The sequence below is a fragment of the Podarcis tiliguerta genome (genome assembly GCF_965153285.1).
Source record: "Podarcis tiliguerta genome assembly, chromosome: 6".
Classification (NCBI taxonomy): Eukaryota; Metazoa; Chordata; class Lepidosauria; order Squamata; family Lacertidae; genus Podarcis; species Podarcis tiliguerta.
The window spans coordinates 66,029,672-66,051,773 of NC_139539.1; the positions used below are offsets into that span (position 1 = coordinate 66,029,672).

Genomic DNA, 22,102 nt, shown 5'->3' on the forward strand with positions numbered 1-22,102 from the left:
AACAAGTTGCTGAGCCAGATGAGCCAGTGGCGTGATCCAGCCGGGCTCTTTTGTATGCTCTTTTGTTCAAAGCACTTACTCTACCATGTGTCCTAACAAGACAGCCTCCCTTCTCCTGCTGGCAAAGTTCCATCCTGAATTGAACCAGCAACCACAGGACTAGAAAGTATGAAGGACCCGGCTGCATGGCACCAAAGATACTACTTGCCTAAGTGACGTTTCTTCAAGTGCTATGGAATAAGAGGGGGGGGGAACCTTTTTAAAAAGGGAGATTAGATGAGCCTCTTTTAGGAGCGATCCCTAATCCATAGTCTGCCTTGCCTAGCGAGGAGGATTAGCCTCCCTCCTTTGTCTTGGGTTTATTCTATTCACGCCCCTGTGTGCTGCCAAGCAGAGTGTGTGCACATCCATCTCTCTTGCACAAGAGAAGTTAACTGTTTCAATTGGCAAGGAACTCGCAGCTTTCTGGGTGGTAAAGACACCATGCCCTGCTGCACACTGTTTATGTTCAGAATCCCTTTTTTATTTGTCTAGATTCTGTTAACCATTGCCCAGTTCAGCATAAAAATGTTGGCAGGCAGTCTGCACCAGGACCCTTGCCATTGCTAGAGCTGCAGCATGTTAATGCGAAGAAGGTTGGGGAGGTGGTGGTGGTGGGGAGACAGAAAAAGACATTCCCATGCCCGTGAAAGGGAGCAAGGAATGAATGAATTAGCAGCGCCAGTAGCAACCACATCCGGGATGGCCAAGGAATCGCAATGGCAGGCTGACTTTGAGCTCTGTTGTTATTTCTCTACTGTAAACAGGTTTTAGATATGGGAGATAGCTAGATAATCTTGGTGAGATGAAAAGAACCCCCGAGACCCGAGTTTGACTAATGCTATACTGTATTTTAAATGCATGTGGAATTTAAATCCGGCTGCAGTCCTGCCTTAAGGGGCCTGCGTCATCCACATGTTTTTGACCTTGTACTTGATGCAAAATGAAGCATCTGAGGTAGGAGGAAAGAGTGTGGCAGATAAATATGTGCTGTCCTGCACCTGCAGGTGCCAAGGAAAAGGCTGTAGCTTAGTGGCAGAACATCTGTCTTATATGGAGAATGCCCCAGGTTCAAAGCCTGGCATCTCCACGCAAGGTTGGGAGAGACCTCCTCTCTGAAAAGCCTGAAGAACTACATTGAGCTACATGGTTAAGCAAAATGGACCAGTGGTCTGGTTCAGTATTAGGCAGCTTCCTTTGCTTGCTGTCTCCCCGCCACATGGTATACTGCAATCCAAGAAGACTGGATTCTCATCATGAAGGGAACGCATGGCTTGATAGCCACTGTACAAGAAGTCTCTTGCTTAATGAGGTTAACCCTACCAAAATTTCTTTCTTGGCATTGGCAGGTTTCATAATGACAAATCGCTAAATCACTCCACTGTGATATGTTAATTTAGAGGAAAATTAATTTCCATATCATGTAATATCACTCAGAAAGTATAACGTAAAATATGCAGAGTGCCAGAACCCTTTCTGGTTTATAAATAGCATGATTCTGCCTTTCAGTGAAAATCTCTAGGAAAGTTGGGACATGCTAAAGGAAGACTTGGTCCAATATTTCCCTTGTGGCATACTTAAGTGGATCGCTTCTGTGTGGCCATTTTCCTGGCACAGACTTTGGAACGTGTAGTCCTCCTTCACCAGGGAAATGGAGCACCCATGTCTGTCTCTTTTGCTGCCAGATGTAAGGTTAAATGGCCGAGGGGCAGCATGGAAAGAGAGAGGGAGTGTTGGAGATTGCAGAGCGTTCATGAACGATCACACCCCTTTCAGAACAACAAAGAGATACTCCTGCATCCTTAGACTATGTCGCTTCAGAAACCATGTAGGCAGGGCATCCTTAGACTATGTCGCTTCAGAAACCATGTAGGCAGGGCATCCTTAGACTATGTCGCTTCAGAAACCATGTAGGCCTCCACTTGTGAGGCCCCTCCCCCTCCCCCAACCCTCACAGCTAGAAGAAAATGGAAGAGTGTTATAAACAAAATTGAGTGAAGGCAAGGATGATGACAGGTATTTAAAATTCTGCAATTCACAATTTCTCCTCTAAAGGACATAAGCTATTATTGTTAAATACCATGGTGATTTTAAAAAATGCATAAAATTAACACTGAAAGACTTTTGCAGTAACTGAACTGGGCAGGCCGAAGGGGCCTCTTATATACTTGCTGGGATTGACAAGGCATCTGACCCTCACCTGAATCTCATAGCTCTCCTGACGTGTGCTTTGGTTTGCCCACCAGATGCCAGGCAGTCTACTTTTCAAATTAGGCCCCAGTGTTTTTGTTACAATCCCCTTCTCAATTAAGTAATCAATTTTAATCCAGAATTTAAATTCTCAAAACTTTCTTATTTGTTAATTTGAGCAAGTAAGCTACTGCTCTCACTCCATTACAAACAGTATTTCTACCTGGAACATACTTGAGCAAACCTGTTCTTCCTTTCACAGATATTTTGTTGCCATTTGCAACTGTAGCTGCCTCTGATTAGTTAGCATTTAACTCTTGGGAGAAATAATTAGCATCACACGTCGTGTGCATGGAAGTTGCCGAACCAATTAACCAACTAGAACACGGGTGTCAAACACAAGGCCCGCGGGCCGAATCCGGCCCGCCAGACCTCGTCATGTGGCCCGTGTAGCCACCGCCGGCCGCCAGCCTTCACCTTTTATTCTCGCTTCTTTTTTTCTTTTTTTGACACAAGAAAGCCGCCTCTTCAGCGCATGTGCGGCAGCCTACAAGCCAGAGAATGTCTGCCCTCTAGCGGCGCTTTAAAGTGTGCCATACTAGTGGAGTGTTGCCAACGTTACTGAGAGCAAGGGGTAGTTTCGAGGGGAACCCTATGGTGGCAAGTCTGGACAATGGCTGAAGGCGGGAAATGGAGAGGGGCGGGAATGGGGGTACCTTTTGCGTCTTTCGCCTCCTGCTCCCCCTTCGGCTCCATGGCAGGTGTACGTCGGTTGCTAAGCAACCGAATGAAAGGCGCGCCAAGATCCCTGGGAAGTTGAGTTCAAAACCTGCTTCGGCTAAGAGCGCCTGCGCAGCAGCATAGTAAGAAGTAACGTCGATGAGCAGCTTGCTTGTTTTTCTCCCCTTCCCCCTCTGATTACTCTAATATAATAATATACGCTGCTGTGCACAATGGAGACAAAGCTACAAATATTTAAGGAATTCCAGGGGGAAGGAAATGTTTATTTACTTTAGTCATTGCCACTTGCAAATGTATATAATGGGTAACATCGGTTTCTCTCCGTGCGTGTGAAATTGGGGAGTCCTATTGAGTTCAATGGGCTGCCTCCCAAGTGTGCCCGCTTCATTTAAAATAATGAGGATTGTGCCTTTAATAACTGCATTAACCGGGCAAAAGGGTTTTCCTTCCTGGAGGTGCGGGGGGGGGGGGAGCCTTCCTTGCTAACTTTTAATTGTTACAATGCCTGCCAACATTTTTCTGGTAGGTTTTCTGTGTGCCGAGCAGAAAATCTGCCGGTGTGGCTACAGCGAGGGAAAAAGACGGCACCTGTTGAATTTCCTCTGCGGAGATCTTCCAGGAGGAGCAGGGAAATATCCCTCTTATGTGGTTGCCAAATGAGTGCCCGTCCACAGCTCTCTATTTTCTAATACCCATTTTGTTTTATGGGTGGTATGACCGCATTGCTCCAGAGGAGCTAATATCTGCCCGATCCTATATACAATTAGGTTCCCTAAAATCTACATAGGATCGAACTGTTGCAACGCAATATATGCCTGCTTAGACCGGCCCTTTGAGGGTGACCAAACTGCTGATGCGGCCCCCAATGAATTTGAGTTTGACACCCCTGAACTAGAAGGATTACTGTTAATAGCACCAGTTTTCCTATAACTTGATATTACTGGATAGTTTTGAAGAACTGCAAAAGCATTTTTAGTTTGCTTTCTGTTGCCACCCTGGAACTTTTCTTTATTAGTGCCACTTTGTTTTGTACAATTCTTTGCAAATGAAGGAAAACAACTTTTCCGCTTGTATGTGTGGAGAATATAATTTTGGTTACTGAGAACAAACAAGATTGGGTGCAGGACTGGCCAGGACATAGGCATCCTGACTGTGACAAAGGTGACCTGTGTGCTTGCTTGCTTGATTAAAAGCTGTTGGGAACTTCAAGGTCCCTGCTCTCCCTTCTTATGGTCTTTGTATTGGACCTGGAAATGCCAATAGAGACTATTCCATGTCAAGAAGGAGGGCAAGTGGTCAGCCTATCAAATGACAGGGCAGGAGCTACACGGAACAAGGCCTTTTCACTGGTGGTGCCCATTGTATGCCTCACTCTTCCCAGACCTGCTCTCTTTTGGCCTGTATTTTGGAGCTTTATAATTTAGGAATACTTTGGAAGAACTGGTTGACAAGTCTTATCAGTCACTGACATATGAGCAGATTTTATTTGCTGTTATTCTGGGCTTCTGGTGTACCAGGGTTTACACCAGCGTAATAGAGTTGGCCAGGATGCCAGAAGGGATACAATTTACGAACTTTCTCCATTATCTGCACAGCAGGGCATGTTCAGTCAACAGTGAACATCCCCTGCTGAGAGCCAGTGTGGTAAAATGGTTAAGAGCGGTAGAAACCGGGGAACCGGGTTCGCGTCTCCGCTCCTCCACTTGCAGCTGCTGGGTGACCTTGGGCCAGTCATACTTCCTTGAAGTCTCTCAGCCTCACTCACCTCACAGAGTGTTTGTTGGGGGGGAGGAAGGGAAAGGAGAATGTTAGCCGCTTTGAGACTCCTTAAAGGGAGTGAAAGGCGGGATATCAAATCCAAACTCTTCTTCTTCTTCAGTGCAAAGGCGGCTGAAGCATTCCCTGCTGGTTACCTGCTTTCAGCAGTAGAGGTCACTGTTTGGTAGTACCCAATTGGTTAGCTCTCAGATTCTAGAGCTACCTATTGGTGGCTCTTAGGTAATTCACAAAATACAGAGTCCATTCATAAAACACAGTGTTCATTTATAAAGCAGTAACATAAATCTCCATTGCTGTAGTGCTAATGTGACTGTGAATAAACGGTGGCTGGGCTCATTGTCTCGGGGTTTGGGGGGGAAGAGGTGACAAAACTGATTTCCAATAAGTGTCCCATGCTAGTTATTATACCTGGGGACATTATTGTTTTTGACCTTAAGTGGCTTCAAATGTAGTTTCCCAACCTGGTTTCTAAAATAGTCCTTTCTCAGGAGCTACATGCCATGTCATATTTGTGAATGTACAGTTTAAAAAGGTAAAGGTACCCCTGCTCGTACGGGCCAGTCTTGACAGACTCTAGGGTTGTGTGAGTGATTAATCTAATCCATGTGGGTGAGACTGTGCAATAGGAGGGAGAAGGAAGAGGTTGGTTAATATAGAATAATGGGAAGGCCTTTTGCATATACATCCTAACAGAGCGTTCCCCAGCTGTGTCACAAAATGACATTTCAAAGTCCCACAATGTGATGGGAGCCAAGACACTCAAACCAGTTTGAAATCAGTTTCAGTTTGTCACCCAAACCCTGGTAACTGACTTATTTGTATTCTGCACATGGGCTTTCTGCTGTCTATTCACATCACCTTTTGCTACATCTTCTGGCACCAAGCGTGTGAAAGAACAGCTGGCTATGCATGCTGCCTGTTTGCTGCAATAAGGGACGATTTCGAGATTCGTGGGATGATAGTTACATTTTTCTACCCCATCTCTTTGTACATGGGCAGGGCAGGCAACTCTGAAATTCCTGTCAAGGAAAGAGCACAGAAAACCAAATTATTCAGGCTGCTCTAGGAAATGCACAGAGTCCTGGAGCCTTGCCACCTTTTCATTTATGCATGCAAATTAGGAATTATGCAGAAGAGCTATTTGATTCTTGTTTTATTTTTGCTTAATCAGTTGTCTGCATGTTTGTACAGTTCAGTCACTGTCACTTGTGATTGTTTCTGCCATGACACGGCAGCGTTTATCAAGAGGCAGGGCGTGAAAAGGAAGCAATCTCCGCTTGAGAGGCAGCAGGGTGAAGCGTTCAGCTATGCCCTGTGGGGCAGGAGAGGTAAGCACGCCTTTGCAAGTGTTTCCAAAAGTTAAGGGGGAAGCGCTCTGGGTCTAAGCTCTTTTAATATAATTACAAGAGGCTCATCCCAAATTTGCATTCACTCCAAGGTGTGACGATTCAGATATTATTATTGTCACTTGATGGCCCTTCACCAGGTTCAACACAGTTATTACAAGATAATGAAGTCCTTTTTGTATGTTTGTGTATGGGGGGGATGTTTTCTGTTTTTAGGACTGTTAGAAATGCCGTGTGTAGAAAAGAATGTGTGGTCCTTGAGATATCATTGGTCTCCAATTTCCATCAGCCCCAGCCACATGACCCTTCACTGAGGGTGATGGGAGTTCTAGTCCAATAACATCTTTTAAGGCCACTAGTTCCCCATCCCTGGGCTTAAAACCTGGGCATTGCAGTAACCTTGAAAGATTCCTGTTGAAGAAGTCTAAGTCAAAGAATTCCAGGGTTGGTGCTGAAGACTGCCTTCAGTGCATCATGTACTGTGCTTGGAACCACATGCTCAGAACTTTACTATTTTCCATAAATGTGTGGATAGAAAAAAGTAAAGGGATGTCTTCAGCTACTTCATTGGAGTTGAAAGCCAAGTCCTCTCACTGCACTGATCAAGTAACTTGTAGCAGGACATTCTTGCTCCTTCATCTATATAATAACCAAGTTTGATTTCTGATTGAGCCAACTCTGCTACAGCTTCTGAATCATCATCCATTAAGCTGGCTAATCATTGGTTGATATAACCTGAATGGGAGTGAATGACTGGGAATTTGTCTCGCCTGACTTTGAGACATGACACCCTTCAGCTAATGGCACTTGGCAGACAAACAGCACTGTTGAAATGTACAGGTGATTTCTTTTTCTTTTAGTAGACAGCATGGTGTGGCTCTGTCACTCACCTCACCTTTCTCACATTGTGTTGTTGCTGTGTCCTGGGACGAAGAGGGACAGGGACAATGTGGTGGTGAGGCTGACATGATGCAGACATGATGGCAGGAGAGCCAGATTGGCTCCGCTGGTGCCTTTGCACTGCACTGACCTCACAGATGACTCCCCTCTTCCTCTCCATGCAACAGGGATGGACCCAAGGGAGGTCAGGAGGTCATGGTTCCTCAGACGGCACTCTTTCTTTCACCTGCAGTCTTCCTGTGTTCTCAGTTCATGCAAACCATCCCACCTCCCATTGCATATAACCTCAAGGTGCCTCATCCCCCCCACACAACCCCCACCATGTGCTTTCCATGTTCTCTGGTCACACAAACTCATGAAGACTTCTTAGTGCCTCTTTACTTCTTGCATTTGCCTGGTTTTCTTTCAGGCCACAGAGAAGCAGTATAGGCAGAGCAAGTAGATCTTGCTTATACTGGGTTAGGCTGGGCAGGGCAGTTGTTATGTATCAAGGGAGGGAAGGAAGAACAGCCAGCTTCTTGTTTGCTTTGTGTGGCCAGCAGAGGGCATTCAGGTGTCAGTTGTTAGGTCCTGTCAGCAGATGTGGCATCTGGAAGTATCACCCAGTTGGCTGGCTTTGTGCAGTGCAAAAGCATGTGAAGACCATTTGGAAACTTGGAAGTTGTAGAATATATTCCCCGGTTCCAAGAAATAGTTGGGATCAATTAAATCAGTCTTATGACTTGGATATCAATTCTCCATTCAAACTGGTTTAGAACTTATACTATATGATAGATTCTTCTCTCATGTCCCAGTATTATCTCAGAGATCAAGCAATGGTGTTTTCTTAAATAAAACTTCCTTTGTACCAGGTTCAGACAGAAGCAGTCCACAGAAATGTCTTCTCAGATACTTCCAGCTCCCAATTATGGAATTCCATTCCCTTGGAGACCCACCAAAGTGTAAAACTAAGCATTATTCAAAAGTGTTATGAGGTCGCTTTAAGTAGACTTTGGGGGTTAGAGTTGAGCTGGCAAGGACCTTTAATGATATTTTAATCTGATTGAATTGTATTCAGCTTTAAATGGGATTTTCATCTTTAGGGGGTGACGCAGCCCATAAATAAATGCCTTTTTTTTTTTTTTTTTTTTTTGCAAAAGCTAGGGAATTGCATATTGAAAAATTCAGGAGACTGAACAAACAACTTCTTCATTGCAGTCCACTTATGGATCAGAACATTATAGTGATCAGCTGATTACATAGGATTGCAGTCAAACCTACTTCTCTGCCAAGCTAAATATTTTGACACCTTGGTGTCCAAGCCAAATTCTTTAGGTACTTAAACTCGCTCTATCCCCAGTCCTCCAAAGCACTTCCAAATGGATGGCTGCTTTCCCTTTATGAATTGGGTGTAGCGTAACTACCACTTATATGGGGCTGCTGAATTTCAAATACTGAATGTTGCTCCTTGGTACTAGTGGAGAGATCTTTAGATAGATTTTGCTAAGTGATTTGGATCTTGCAAGATAAAAGGCATTCTAGTAAGTGAAGAATTGTAATTGTTGCCCACACTTGACATAAAAAGGATGCATGCCTTAGATTTATGCTTGATGCGCATACAGAGGATATACTGTTACATACAAACACAGAGAGCCATTTTAGAACATCAGGCTGGCAATCTCATCCTCTTTATTCTTATTCCACTGTCCAGTGATCCATTTACTGCATTGCAATATCTCCAAGGCAACCCCATGCCATCTATGAATGGAAAATTATATAGCTGACTTTCTCCTACTCAAATATCATCTCTGTTTTAGAAGATATAACTCAGACTATAGCACTTCAGGCTCCTGCGATCATTAGTACTGCATACATAAAGGACAGCACTATCAAGGGGACATTGATCCATAATATTTTGTGACTGATCATTAAGAGACAATTCCAGGTATTTCTGTTTGCCATAGAACACTAGTGAACCTAACAGGCCACACAGCAGGCTTAGGTTAACCTAAATAGTTAACCACCATTTGTTCAGTCTCGATGCTTAACTATCCATTGCTTCCAGTGAAATTCCTGTATCCACCTGTTGCATCTGTAATTATGCAGTCCGACATTCGCACATTTTTCAATTAGCTGCTCACTCAACTTGTTCTATAATGTTTTCGTCCTTTCAGCTGAAGGTGTGGCCTATTAGCTGGGCAGAAGAAATTAATGGCTAATGTATAGACCTCATTACAAAACAAGCGTTTCACAGACCTAATTGTACAATACTTTTATTTTTTTTATTTTTGAAACCGATAAGAAACAGGCAGCTCCTAGAAATACTTAGAAGAAATAGTAATTAAGAGGACTGTTGTTGTTACATTAAAGCTTCAAGAGTAATTAAGGGGATATATTTTGTTGCATTGGGACGTGGGTGGCGCTGTGGGTTAAAGCCTCAGTGCCTAGGACTTGCCGATCGAAAGGTCGGCGGTTCGAATCCCCGCGGCGGGGTGCGCTCCTGCTGTTCGGTCCCAGCGCCTGCCAACCTAGCAGTTCGAAAGCACTCTCGGGTGCAAGTAGATAAATAGGGACCGCTTACTAGCGGGAAGGTAAACGGCGTTTTCGTGTGCGGCTCTGGCTCGCCAGAGCAGCGATGTCACACCGGCCACGTGACCCGGAAGTGTCTTCGGACAGCGCTGGCCCTTGGCCTCTTTGAGTGAGATGGGCGCACAACCCTAGAGTCTGTCAAGACTGGCCCGTACGGGCAGGGGTACCTTTACCTTTACCTTTATTTTGTTGCATTTGATCCTGATATGATGAAGTTATATACAACTCTCTGTGATAGGGATCAGCTCTGTGATAGGGGCAACTGTAGGTCAAACTGAACCTGCTGATGAGTATCAACTGCCTTTGAAGTTGTCAACCCAGAAGTAAGAAGAAAATATAGAAGCACCTGTGACTGTTGCCAGCAGCACCAACACCATGGAATTACGCTTGCCACTTATGCTTGCTAAAAGTTAGTATACAGTACACTTGGCGACTGGCTGGTCCAGCTGTGAGTATCCTATGGCCCTCCAGACCATTGCTAAACTGTACAGTGGTACCTCGGGTTAAGAACTTAATTAGTTCTGGAGGTCCGTTCTTAACCTGAAACTGTTCTTAACCTGAAGCACCACTTTAGCTAATGGGGCCTCCTGCTGCTGCCGCGCTGCCGGAGCACGATTTCTGTTCTCACCCTGAAGCAAAGTTCTTAACCCGAGGTACTATTTCTGGGTTAGCGGAGTCTGTAACCTGAAGCGTCTGTAACCCGAGGTACCACTGTAACTCCTATCAGCCCCAGAAAGCACAGCCAGTGACCAGGGCTGATGGCAGATATAGTTCAGCAACATATGGAGGGTCAAAGGTTCTCTACACCTTGAGCAGTACCATACTCATAGAGGTCATCTGAAAACAGATGAGTCTCCCACAGTGTCCATGGCATGATTCAAATATATATTGAGAAAAGACTCTGAGATCCATAATATATATCTAGATGAGCATGCAACATGCTATTATCACAGGCAACACAGTTTACATCACAGGAGGAGATTTATTGTGCTGTGTGCATCCTTGACGCAACTACACTGTGAATATTGTTATCGGTTCTAGACACCCTATTGCTAGACACATCTATTGGCACATCGCAGGGAGTTCAAAGAAGATGAAGATCAATTGTTAGGGACCTGGAGACTGACTGTCTAGGTGATAAGCCTAAACATGAGAGTACTTGTCAGATATCCAAAGAAGGCAAACATGGAAGGATTAGCGAGGGGGTAGGGATAGGAATATAAACAATATTAACCAGTTAAAATTTAAGGGGAATTGCTTTAAAAACTCTATGGAAGTAAATAAATCAAGGAGAATAAAGCCTGCTGTTATTCAGAATGCTGTTACATGTTTGAATGGAAGATTTAGAAGGGAGCCAATAGGTCATTTAGTCCTAAGGCAGAGTATCTTATACCTATAGTAACCCCAAAAGAGCCTGTCAATCTCTTTCTTTGGAAACCTCAGAGGAATGGCATTCTATAACGGCTTCAGGCACTTTTAAACTTCAAGACCTTTTTTTTTTGTAATGGAACAGAGTCTTTCCTTACTTCGCTTTCCCCCTATCTTTTCTTCTCTAATATATTTTTAATTTTTTTTGAAAACGACACAAAAGATATATTGAATTCTTTCCACTCCCCCATCACATTCCATTTCCAGGAATTTTATGAATGCCATACTGCTGAGGCACAGAACTCGGTGTGTAAACATAAAGCTAGGAGTGTTGAACCTAAGGCTGAGGGCCTTATCAGGCTCTGTACAGAGGCCTGGTATCAACATGCAGCAACCTCAGGCAATGGGTGGGCCCCTAAGGCCCACTGCTGTTGCTTACCATGGGTTTGGAAACTTCTCTTGGAAGGACATCATTTTACTCACCCACAATGCCCTGAGGCATTGGGGACGTGTGGAAAATTTAATAATGTTGGGTCAAAGTTGCACAACTCTGCTGCTGTTGCTGCCACCTGGTGAACTCACCAGAACCCAGTAATATAAGAGAGGCCTGCTATAGGGCACTGGGGGAGGGACTCCTCAGACCTGGAGCTGGCATTTACAGACTCCACAACCTGAACCTGTGCATTCCACACAAATGACCAAATCCTCCTGAAAATTAGGAATCCGATACATTCAACCGATATGAAACCATTGACTTCCTGAAATGTTCCTTCAAGAGGCAGGCTGGCATTAGACATCTGCCTTTCTGGAATGTGCATGAGCTTTGGTAAGCTTTGGTGTCATTGCTATTTTCTGTATGAGTGAAATTGAGTTGGAGCTGGCATTCTGAGGATGCAAAAGTACAAGTATACCCTAGGCTAGCTGAGTGAGGAATTTTGTCCTTCAGTACATTTGGGTTTGATCCACCTATGATAGATTGACAACCCTGGGCATATATATAGAAAGCTACACCCCACAAGTGATAAAATTAATATGCCCTAGTTAATTCTGCTTTCAAAATCATGGACTTTGCTGTGTCACAGGGGCCTCTTGTCTCCAGAATGTAGCTGTTCTGTCTTAATTCCATCATTCTGCTGCTGCACAAACAGGTGCCTCCCATCTAGCTAATGAACAAACCAGCTAACCCACTTCCTTGCGGTGCTCTGTAGGATTAACCAATTCATTTTCAAATACAGAGCCTCGAGGGGTCTGTGGGTTGCATCCTTTGGTGGAGACATGCATGCCCTGTTGGCTAAGAGCACCAACATGAGCGCCAGTAGCTTCGTGGTAGGGTTTCAATCCCTGCCTTTTGATTGCTCCTTTCCTCTGGCATGCAAACTTCATAATCCTTCTAGTGAGTTCTACCACCCACACATAGAAACCAGACTAAGTAGCAGCAGAAACAATAGGAAGGGTAATACTGCATGATGAAAACGAAGGCAGTGTTGATCAACATCCTTGCAATAACTGTTTCCTATCTCTGACCTGCCATCTTAGGTAGCTGCATTTTAATTTAACTGGTAGCTCAACATACAATCAAGTATGATGAAGTAGGAGCCATGGAGCCTTCTTAAATTTTTAAAGATATGTGAAATATGGTTACATAAGATACCTCCTCCCAAACTGTCTAACTCATTTTCTTCAGGCTACAAGATTCATTTCTCTGCCTTAAACCTGTAGTGAGCATCACAGACATGGGTTAACCATTTAAACCCCAGACTTTGTCTGCCCAGTATGTAACAGTCAGATCTCCTCAAAGTCCATTTGAAATACAAAAATTATGTTTTCATTAGAACAAGGAAAAGCCATGAAGGAAGCTGTAACTTATTTGGTCTTTGGATGTCTATAAGCCCAATCAGAGTTACTACAGTGGTACCTCGGGTTGCATACGCTTCAGGTTACATACGCTTCAGGTTACAGACTGCTAACCCAGAAATAGTGCTTCAGGTTAAGAACTCTGCTTCAGCATAAGAACAGAAATTGTGCTTCGGCGGCGCAGAAGGCCCCATTAGCTAAAGTGGTGCTTCAGGTTAAGAATAGTTTCAGGTTAAGAACGGATCTCCGGAATGAATTAAGTACTTAACCCGAGGTACCACTGTATAGTGGTTCATACACTCAATGGAAACAGCTATACCAAAAGTGTCCCTTGAAGGAGGATTATAATGTATCAGGCCTGAAATAAAACTTTCTTCAAGCACCTGTAATTCCTTGTTCCCCCCGCCCCACACTTGTCAGTGGTGTTCTTTCCAGTTTTGCGGTCACTTCTTTGCTGTATCAGTTTTCACTTCTAGAATGCAAAATGTGAATATTTGCAAGTGATTTGTAGGCAATTGGCTAGAGCTTTGCGGGGATATGGATGGCAGCCGGTGAGGTGGTTCGTTAGGTGAAATTGCCCACAGCTGCAGGGTAGCAACAGAGGAGGAGAGTGCTCCTGTCTTTCCTTCTCATTGCTGAGACCTTTTATTGTGATAGAGGTTGGGGCTGCCACATGCGACACCATGTGAGTGAAAGTTGCAGAGTGGAGAGCTAACCCAGCATGGATGGAAAGAGGAGAGCTGACCAAGGATGGATGCAGGCAGCTTTCTATTGTGAAAGGTAAGTGTGAAGAACCCTTTCCCCTCCTCTGTTGCCATACCATGGCTACCCACATTTTCACCTATCCAAACACCTCACTGACTAGGGCTGCAGTGGAAACAGTCCAAAGCGAAGGGAGAACATTCATACTAGGAATAGAATCATTGTTTTTGCATGTATCAAAGAGTTTCACTTACAGGGCTAATAGTTTCTGGGGGAAGGTGATAACAGAGAAATGATTGTGTGGCAGTAGCCACCACATCTGGGCTTGCACACATGTTGTGTTCCTTTTAAGACACTGTGTATAATGTGTAGGCGTAAAAGGAGCAAGGCCACAAGGGCATACAATGAATGACAGAGGTGTGGCTAAACAGTACAATCCCACACTACCTGGAATTAATCTGTCATGGAACCAAAGTAGGTGAAACAGAATACCCTAAGGGGAAAGTATTACATAATTTGTCATTCTTTGCATGCCACTAGCACATTGGTCAATCCAGAGGCTCTTATAAATGACCTGTTTATTGACCAACCATCCTGATTTGCTGGCACAAAGTTTACAGGGATGCAAGATTATATCTGGTCTTTCTTGAGCATTCATCCTGACTTGTTCATGGGGAAGAATATATGAAAATGAGCATTCAGCTTGTTTTGCTTATGGGGTGTTCATATGTCTTCCCCTTAATTGTTTGTTCATGCCACACTTTTAAGTGCCACACTTTTCACATTTTGTTGCACTAAGGCAACAGATTGCTTTAATCCACGATTTTAATTGGGCAAATCTAAATTTCCTAATATGAACTTGAGGTCTTTCCACAAAATACTAACAGTCTGGAGGTGCCTCAGAAATGGTGGTTTCAGTGGGATATGTCCATTTTTAAAAATAGAACTTCTGAAATATCTTTAGATTCTCCTCTTAAGACATGCCATTTCTTCATTGGATTTGATCAAATAGTGTGTTGAGTCTCTTTTTCCACTGGAGACTCAACTGAACATGCATGTCTTCTGCTCTTTTTTATGAATAAGACATTATAAACCTAAAGTCTCTGCTAGAGTGTCCAGGGATTAGCCATAATCATAGCTAGGCAACAGTTGTTCTGTGGCATTGTAATTGTAATGAAAGTTCATATAATCTGCTTCTTTTTCTTTCAAATCCTAATTTACAGATGTTGTCAGAAACTGAGGTAGATGCACTCTTGCTATATAATCTACTTTCTGCCAGAGTTCCACTAGCACAAAATGAAAACAGAAGATTATTGCATTAAGGAAGGCTTTTGGGTGGTGGTTGTGATGTGGGGGTGGGGGTGGTGAGGGAGCAGAGTTTAAAAGCAACCAATTTGATGATAGGTCGAACAGCAGAAATATTAACTTACTGTTTATGTGCTCAGACTTGATGAAAAGTAACTATGAAGAAAAACTTTGGACATTGTTACAGGAGGTCAAGCAGATTTTTAAGGTGGCCCTTCTCTCTTCAGCTGGAGGACCATAAGAGGCCTTTAAATTGTGAATTCAATATAAGGAAAAATAGTTCTGTATATCACAATGCTATCAGTGTTTATGTCCCATGGCATCCAGTGAAGCTTACTCTTAAGTCAGTGTGTTTCAGACTGGAGCCATGGCCTAGATCTCCATTTGAGTGTCTCAGAAACATCTCTGCTTCACACCACAAATGGGGGGTGGGTGTCATATGAACATTAACAATTTCTAATGCAACAAAGACAAAAACCCACCCAAAACAGCGACAGGAAGCATTAACAGCACCCTAAAAATAAAAACAAAATCAACTCCATCCGCAAAAGGCCTGGAAACAAGGTAGAACTTTACCAGATGCCAAAATGATGTGGGTGAAGGTGCCAGTTGGACCTCACTGAGGACAGTGTTCCACAGGTAGGGAACCACAGCTGAAAAGGTCCTCTCCCTTATCATCACCCTCTCAGAGGAGGGACCCAGAGCAGGGCCTTGGATGATGGTCCAGGGGTCCAGGTAGGTTAATGCTGGGAGAAGCATTTCTGAAGATAGTAGCCTGGAACCATTCTTTGTTGAAATGAGGCATTAATTACTTTGCTGACTTATCCTGCTGACCCCTCCCCCTGTTAGAACCCATGAGGGGCAATGGTTAGCCACAAGTGGCTGTATGAACTTGGCCAAGTTTCTTGTCCATGGCCTTGTCTATGTTCCCAGGCAATATGGGACAAGAAAGCACTCAGCAGTTTCATCAGCACCAATGATGTAATCTAAATCCCAGGAGAGGGAAACAGTTTTCTCCTCAAAATGCTTAGCAAACATATCAAAGTGGGCTTTAGGTGGCTCTATCACCTCCCTAGAGCCAGTATGCAATAAGCGTTTAGCCACTCTTAAACAACTCCACTGGACAGCCAACTGAGGACACAGTGGAGAAGTAAGCTTTCTTCAACACTTTCATTACCACTGAGTAGGCTCAAATGTAAGTGCATGCTAGTGTTTGGTGACATTCACTAGGAAGTTTTCTCACCTGTACTCAAGCTGTCTTACTCCTTGCTCCTAGTTTTGAGGTATACCACAGAGATTTCTGAACTCTGCCAGTCAGGAGAGGATGCTCAGTGCACTTAAGTCAACTTCCTGGCTCATCTTTGTGTTCCAAAGATTGAACAGTGCTTTAATTGATGAGCCAGATGGAAAACTGCTCAGAGCTCTCTGAAAACTAGTTGGATCCATTAGTCTCTGGGGTGAACCATCTTAATAGATCGCCCACCTCTGCAGTGGGCAGAGGCCACAGTTAAGTCAAAAGCTCACCAGAAGGTGATCTGGCCATGACACCTTCAGGAAATTGATTCCCAATCAGCATGGTTTGCCATATGCTCTGGCTAATTCTGAAAGTGGTCTGGATAATTGGATAGCATGGATTGCTTTCATCCACAGTTTGAGACGGAGGCGGAGTTTCTAATGAAAATTAATTGTATCAAAATCAGAGTTATGATTTTTCTTTGGGAAGAACTCATTGACGGGAAGTGAATTGCTTCATTCTTTTGTACTGTAGTCTCCTTCACCTTCAGAGCACAGCTGAAAGGTCCCATGGTTTCAGGGGCAAAGACAATGAAAGAAGCCATATTTTACCCTTGGCTGGGAGGTCAATATTGTTGCATCCTCAGTAGCAGCTGTGTCTCTCTGAACTCTGCATTATGAAAGATGAACTGCATTAAATGCTAAATCATTAAGGATCAGCTGAGTAAAAGCGCTGTGGTGGGTTGCCCTGCTTAAATCGCCAGCATCTGCCTTCTGCCATGCGTAGGGTTGCTCTTTACAATCGCGCAGCAAAACGCTGACAGAAGGGCTAGGGCTAAAGCCACAGCAGCAACTTCAACAAATGTAATCTGGGCTTTCATCAGACAGTAAGTGATGATGAGCATATACCCAGCTCAAGAACTGGCAATTCGTTATGCGATGCTCATACCCTCCCACATTTCTCCAGTGAAAACGGGGACGTCCTAAGGAAAAGCGGGACATCCCCAGATCAAATCAGAAACAGGGACAGACAGCTTCAGTAAATCCAGGACTGTCCCTGGAAAATAGGAACACTTGGAGGGTCTGGATGCTTTTTGTGCTATCACCTCCCCTAGCAGCAGCTCTGAAATTATTTTGTAGAGTTGCACAGAATAAAAAAGGAAATTATAGTCATATGTCACACTAAACCACCTGGGAGATCAGGGTTTGAATCACGACTCAGCCATGATGTTCACTTGGTGACTTTGAGTCAGTCACCGTCTCTCAGCCTAACCTACCTCACAAGGCAGGGAGAACCATGTACACCACCTTGAGTTCATTGGAGGATAATAATAATAAATAATAAATAATGATAATGCATAATAAATAAATAAATAAATAAAGAATAATAAATAAAAATAATGCAGGTTTCTAACCTTAGTTACTGACCCTACATTATACATCAGGATGTATATGCTTCATGAAGTAATACTGTTGTCTAGTGTATCTAGTTTTCAGATCACACTAGAAAATGGTGCTAACAATCAGAATCTGACTGTGATCAAAGCAATAGACCTTGTAGGGAGGCAGTGAGAAATATGGGTATGCAGTGCCCAACATTTGTCATTTTAAAAGATAAACTGTATGATTCCCCTTCCCTGCCCCAAAAAAACACTACAAAACAAAAGAACCACATACAGTGTAAAAGAGAAAACCATATGCATCTATGTGAATTATGTTGCATCAAATGCCTGGTACAAATACATTAATACTTTGGCTCCATATCTAAAAACACTTCCTAGGGTGCAAATCCCACTGAACATGCTGCAGCTTATTCCAAGCAAACAGTATTGGGTGGTTCTTTAAGCATTTATTTAGTGATTTTGGAATTCAGCGTTTCCTGTAATTATCTTTTTCGGCCGTGGCTCCGATCTGGTGGAACACTCTGTCACAAGAGACCAGGGCCCTGCGGGACTTGACATCTTTCCGCAGGGCCTGCAAGACAGAACTGTTCCACCAGGCCTTTGGCCAGGGCACAGCCTGACTCCCTCCCTCAGTTATCTTCGCAGAGCTCTGGCCCAATGGTTGCCAGTGGCTTGAATTAATTAATTTTATAATGAATGATTTTAGAGTGTTGTTTGTACTGTACTTTTGTACTGTTTTATTGTCGTTAGCCGCCCTGAGCCTGGCTTCGGCTGGGGAGGGCGGGATATAAATAAAATTTATTATTATTATTATTATTATTATTATTATTATTATTATTATTATCTTTACAACTGCCTTGTAAGGTAGGACCAATATTGTAGAATGGAGGAGAGCTGAGATGAAAATAGTGGCTTGCCTATTCATTCCTAATGAACTTGTGGTGGGGTGGGTGGGTTATTAGAACTAGTGTTATCTTGGTTCACAGCTCAACCTCGTAACCCCTACACCAAACAAACATTCTAACAGCCCAAAAGTGACCTGGAATTAATCTACATTTGAACACTTGGGGTGCCATTTCCCTGAAGCAACTGGAAGCCACTTAATCATTTACCAAAGTGGAACGTAGGCGTTGTGGTTGAAGGTTCCCATGACCTTAAGACGAGGCTGTTGGGAAATGGGCATGTCTATGAAGGAAGCAGCTTATGGGAACTTCTTATGGGAAAGAATTTATTAAATAACTAGCTGGCTTTAATTAGCTATACTTGCTGCTTGTGGTCACTCAAAAAAATGTAGTTGTGCAAATAAACAAACAGTGATGTCATTTTGACTCACCGCTTGCTTGTCCATGTTTCTGAAAGTGATACTTTTGGAGCAAGTTCTTCAGGACAGGGCAGGAAGAGGATTACCACAGAACAACTAGCCTCTGAAAGCACTTCTTTTTAAATCAGGTTCTTCTGGAAACAGCAGGAGGGAAATGCAGAACCACCCACAGGAGAGAAACCAAATACCTGCTCTACCTTTTTTGGGAGCAAATTTAGCAGCAGCAGCAGTAGCACCATCAGGGCAGGATTTTGGGACAGAAGCAATACTCGGGCAGAATAAAGAGGAAGGAGCTGCCTTAAGGCTTTTTCATTCAGTTCAAAGCTATCAAATTAGAGCCTTGTTTCTGAACAAAACAACATGTATGAACACTTGATGATGATGATTATATCCCACCCTTCCTCCTGAAGGAAGGAATTTTAAGAACACATGTGTAAAAGGAAGTGGTTATTGCCTAGGTGTGAAATGAAAGGTATGTATGTGGGGGGAGATATTCCTTTGATTTCACCCATGCCCTAAGACTACAAATGGGTGTCTCATCTATTACACAGTGGAGGCCACAAGATATTGTACTTGGTGCAGGATATACTTTGTGTATAATATAGGGCATAAGCCTTTGGCATTGGTGTGTCTTATGCATGCCAGGACAGGTGTGCGGTAACTATGTCAACCAGATATATTGGCATGGGAAGAAAGCATTTGCCAATCACACAAATAATGTCATATCCAATATAGGATGCAGTTCTCATCCACTCAGTCCTTCTCTGTTGAACTTAAAGGGGCTGACTTTTGAGTAGACATTTATAACGTTGCACGGGCGTTTGCAGGAGTTTCTGTACATGGACGGTTGAGTCCAGTCAAAGGCGACAATGGGGTGTGGCGCTTATCTCGCTTTCAGGCCAATGGAGCCAGCGTTTCTCCACAGACAGCTTTCCAGGTCATGTGGCCAGAATGACTAAACCGCTTCTGAAGCAACTGACGAAAGCCAGAGTGCACAAAAATGCCATTTACCTTCACATGGCTGTGGTACCTATTTATCTACTTGCACTATCATGCTTTTGAACTGCTAGGTTGGCAGGAGCTAGGACAGAGCAACAGGAGCTCATCCCGTCGCAGGGATTCGAACCGCTGACCTTCTGATTGGCAATCTCAGGAGGCTTAGTGGTTTAGACCACAGAGCCACCTGTGTCCCTATTACATTTATATCCCACCTTTCCTAGAAGAAGTTTAAGGTGCCTTACGTGGTGGTTCGCCTCCTCATTTTATCCTCACAACAACCCCTGTGAGGTAGGTTAGGTTGAGAGGCAGTGACTGACCTGAGATTGGCAAGTGAATTTCATGGCTGAGTGGGAATTTGAACACAGCTCTCCCAGGCTCTAGTCCAACACAGGCAGAGGGTTTTCCTGAAAGAAACAGAAAGGCATTTTAAAATAGCACAATTCTATTGCTTGATACAAGGCATCTATTTGAGCAGCATCCAGACTCCAATATGAATTAACTTTAAAACTTAATTTAAAATAAAGCCACTAGGTAGGTTTACAGTGCATGAAAAGCCCCAAGAAACTCTGTATTATTTTGGCTGCTTTAAGTTTCTTTGTAAAGGAATTGATCAGTACGATTGCCTTCCAAAGCTCTCTACTTCCTCACAGTTTCCTGCATCAGGAGAGAAATTGCTGCTCTTTGTGAGTTAAACCAATCTTTAAAGAACCTTTTAAGGCTAAAATACGAATTTACCACTGTTTTTCATCTCTGTAAAAAAGGGATCCATCTCCCAATTTGTCAGCCTCTCCGTTTTTCCAGCCACCTCTCTCCATAACAGTTAAAAGTTTTAAAGGACAATAAATTTGAGCATTTTATGCAGTGCTTTTTCATAAGGGCAGTTCAATTTATCTCTATTCCTGGGAAAGATGAATGTTGCCATTCTGCATTGCAAAGCCTTCCGTTGCATTGCAAAGGCTGCATGAGAGCATTTATGGAACACACAGGCTCTCAGATGTCACCCGAGTGCCCAAATATGGATGAGCCTTCACCCAGCAACTGCCATCTGTTGAGTGCTTTGTGACAGCTGTATCTCTTGACCAGAACTGGTTTGCACATAATCAGGCGAGGAGGCAGCGTGCTGCAGACCCACCTCCCACTCGGGTGGGGGGGGGGGAGAGATTCCATGTTTGCTAGGCCTGCGACTCCGACTTTAATGGCACTGTAATGATTTTCTAACAGACACAGTGGTATTCGGCTTTGATTTAGAGCAAACAATAAACTACAGCACAGTTTAAAAGCAGTGGCTAGGAATTCCTAATGCAGGGATGGTTAGTCTTGGATGAGTGCTTATGGCTGCTTATGCATTGCCCAGAGAGAGAGATTCCCCCCCCCACCCTAAATGAAAATTATTTCCCAATAATACCTTGCATGGGTGTTTTCTCAACAACAACCCCCCCCCCCTCCTTCTGTCAGGACTTCGAAAACAAGACTTGACAAAAGGTTTCTGTGAATAAGACCATTGTTATCTCTGCGAGTGGCAAGGGTTATTTCCATGTCGGATATCTGCACTCAACAAAAAAACCATTTAGTGTACGCAAACCAGTTCTGTTTGAAATGTGCAGACAAAAAAACAAAAGAGTACCTTGATATATTTTTCTTTCCAGCCTATTTTTTTTGGGCAGCTCACTCTCCATTCACCCTAGTGCCCTACCCCCACCCCACCCCACCCCCTACCCCAAATCTATAAAGCTGCCATCTGTCTCTCCTGCTTGCGAAGCAGCATCTCATAAGCTGGAGGCCTCCCAAAAGAGAAGCAGCATGGCAAGGTCATAAAATGAGAAGCATAGGTGGTGGAGTGATGCAGGGGTCAAAGTCAAATCTGCTTTGAAGCATTGTGAAAGCTTCCCAGCTACCTCTCTCTCTCCCTCTAACCCATAATCACTCATCAGCTTCTCCACACATATGCTTGAGAGCTACATGCTGTCATGCCATTGTACCAATGCCCCCTCCATGCAAAGGTCTCAGAAAGAATCGAAGAGAGAATCTCTAGGGCACCAATTCACACTTTCCTTTCCATTTACGCACAGGAACAAGCCCTAGGCCGAGCGTATTCAATATATGTGCAGGCCTTATGTCAGAGTTGGGCCATCCACAGATGAGGCAGATGATGAGGTACCATTAAGGGGCAATGCATGTATTGGTGGTTTAGGTGTTCCCTGAATTTTTATGGAACAACAGTGAGGTTTTCTACCTCGGGCACCACAAAAACCTCTCACACATTTTCAAACATGAGGCAAAAAAATTAAAATGGTGCCTTGTTACTATTCATGAAACACTGATGTGGAGAAAACAAAATGGTGTCGCTCTAAATC

At 43.7% G+C, this 22,102-nt stretch overlaps 1 long non-coding RNA gene across 1 annotated transcript in view; it reads right to left on the bottom strand.

The window, feature by feature from the left end:
• LOC310679631 overlaps nucleotides 1–20,671 on the bottom strand; it is a 41,962-nt gene extending 21,291 nt beyond the window's left edge. Inside the window, exons 1-2 of the long non-coding RNA XR_014512422.1 lie at nucleotides 20,484–20,671; nucleotides 20,066–20,152 (exon numbers count right to left, since the gene is read on the bottom strand). This is a non-coding gene — a long non-coding RNA (uncharacterized lncRNA). The remainder of the gene's footprint in view (nucleotides 1–20,065; nucleotides 20,153–20,483) is intronic.
• Nucleotides 20,672–22,102: the final 1,431 nt, after the last annotated feature.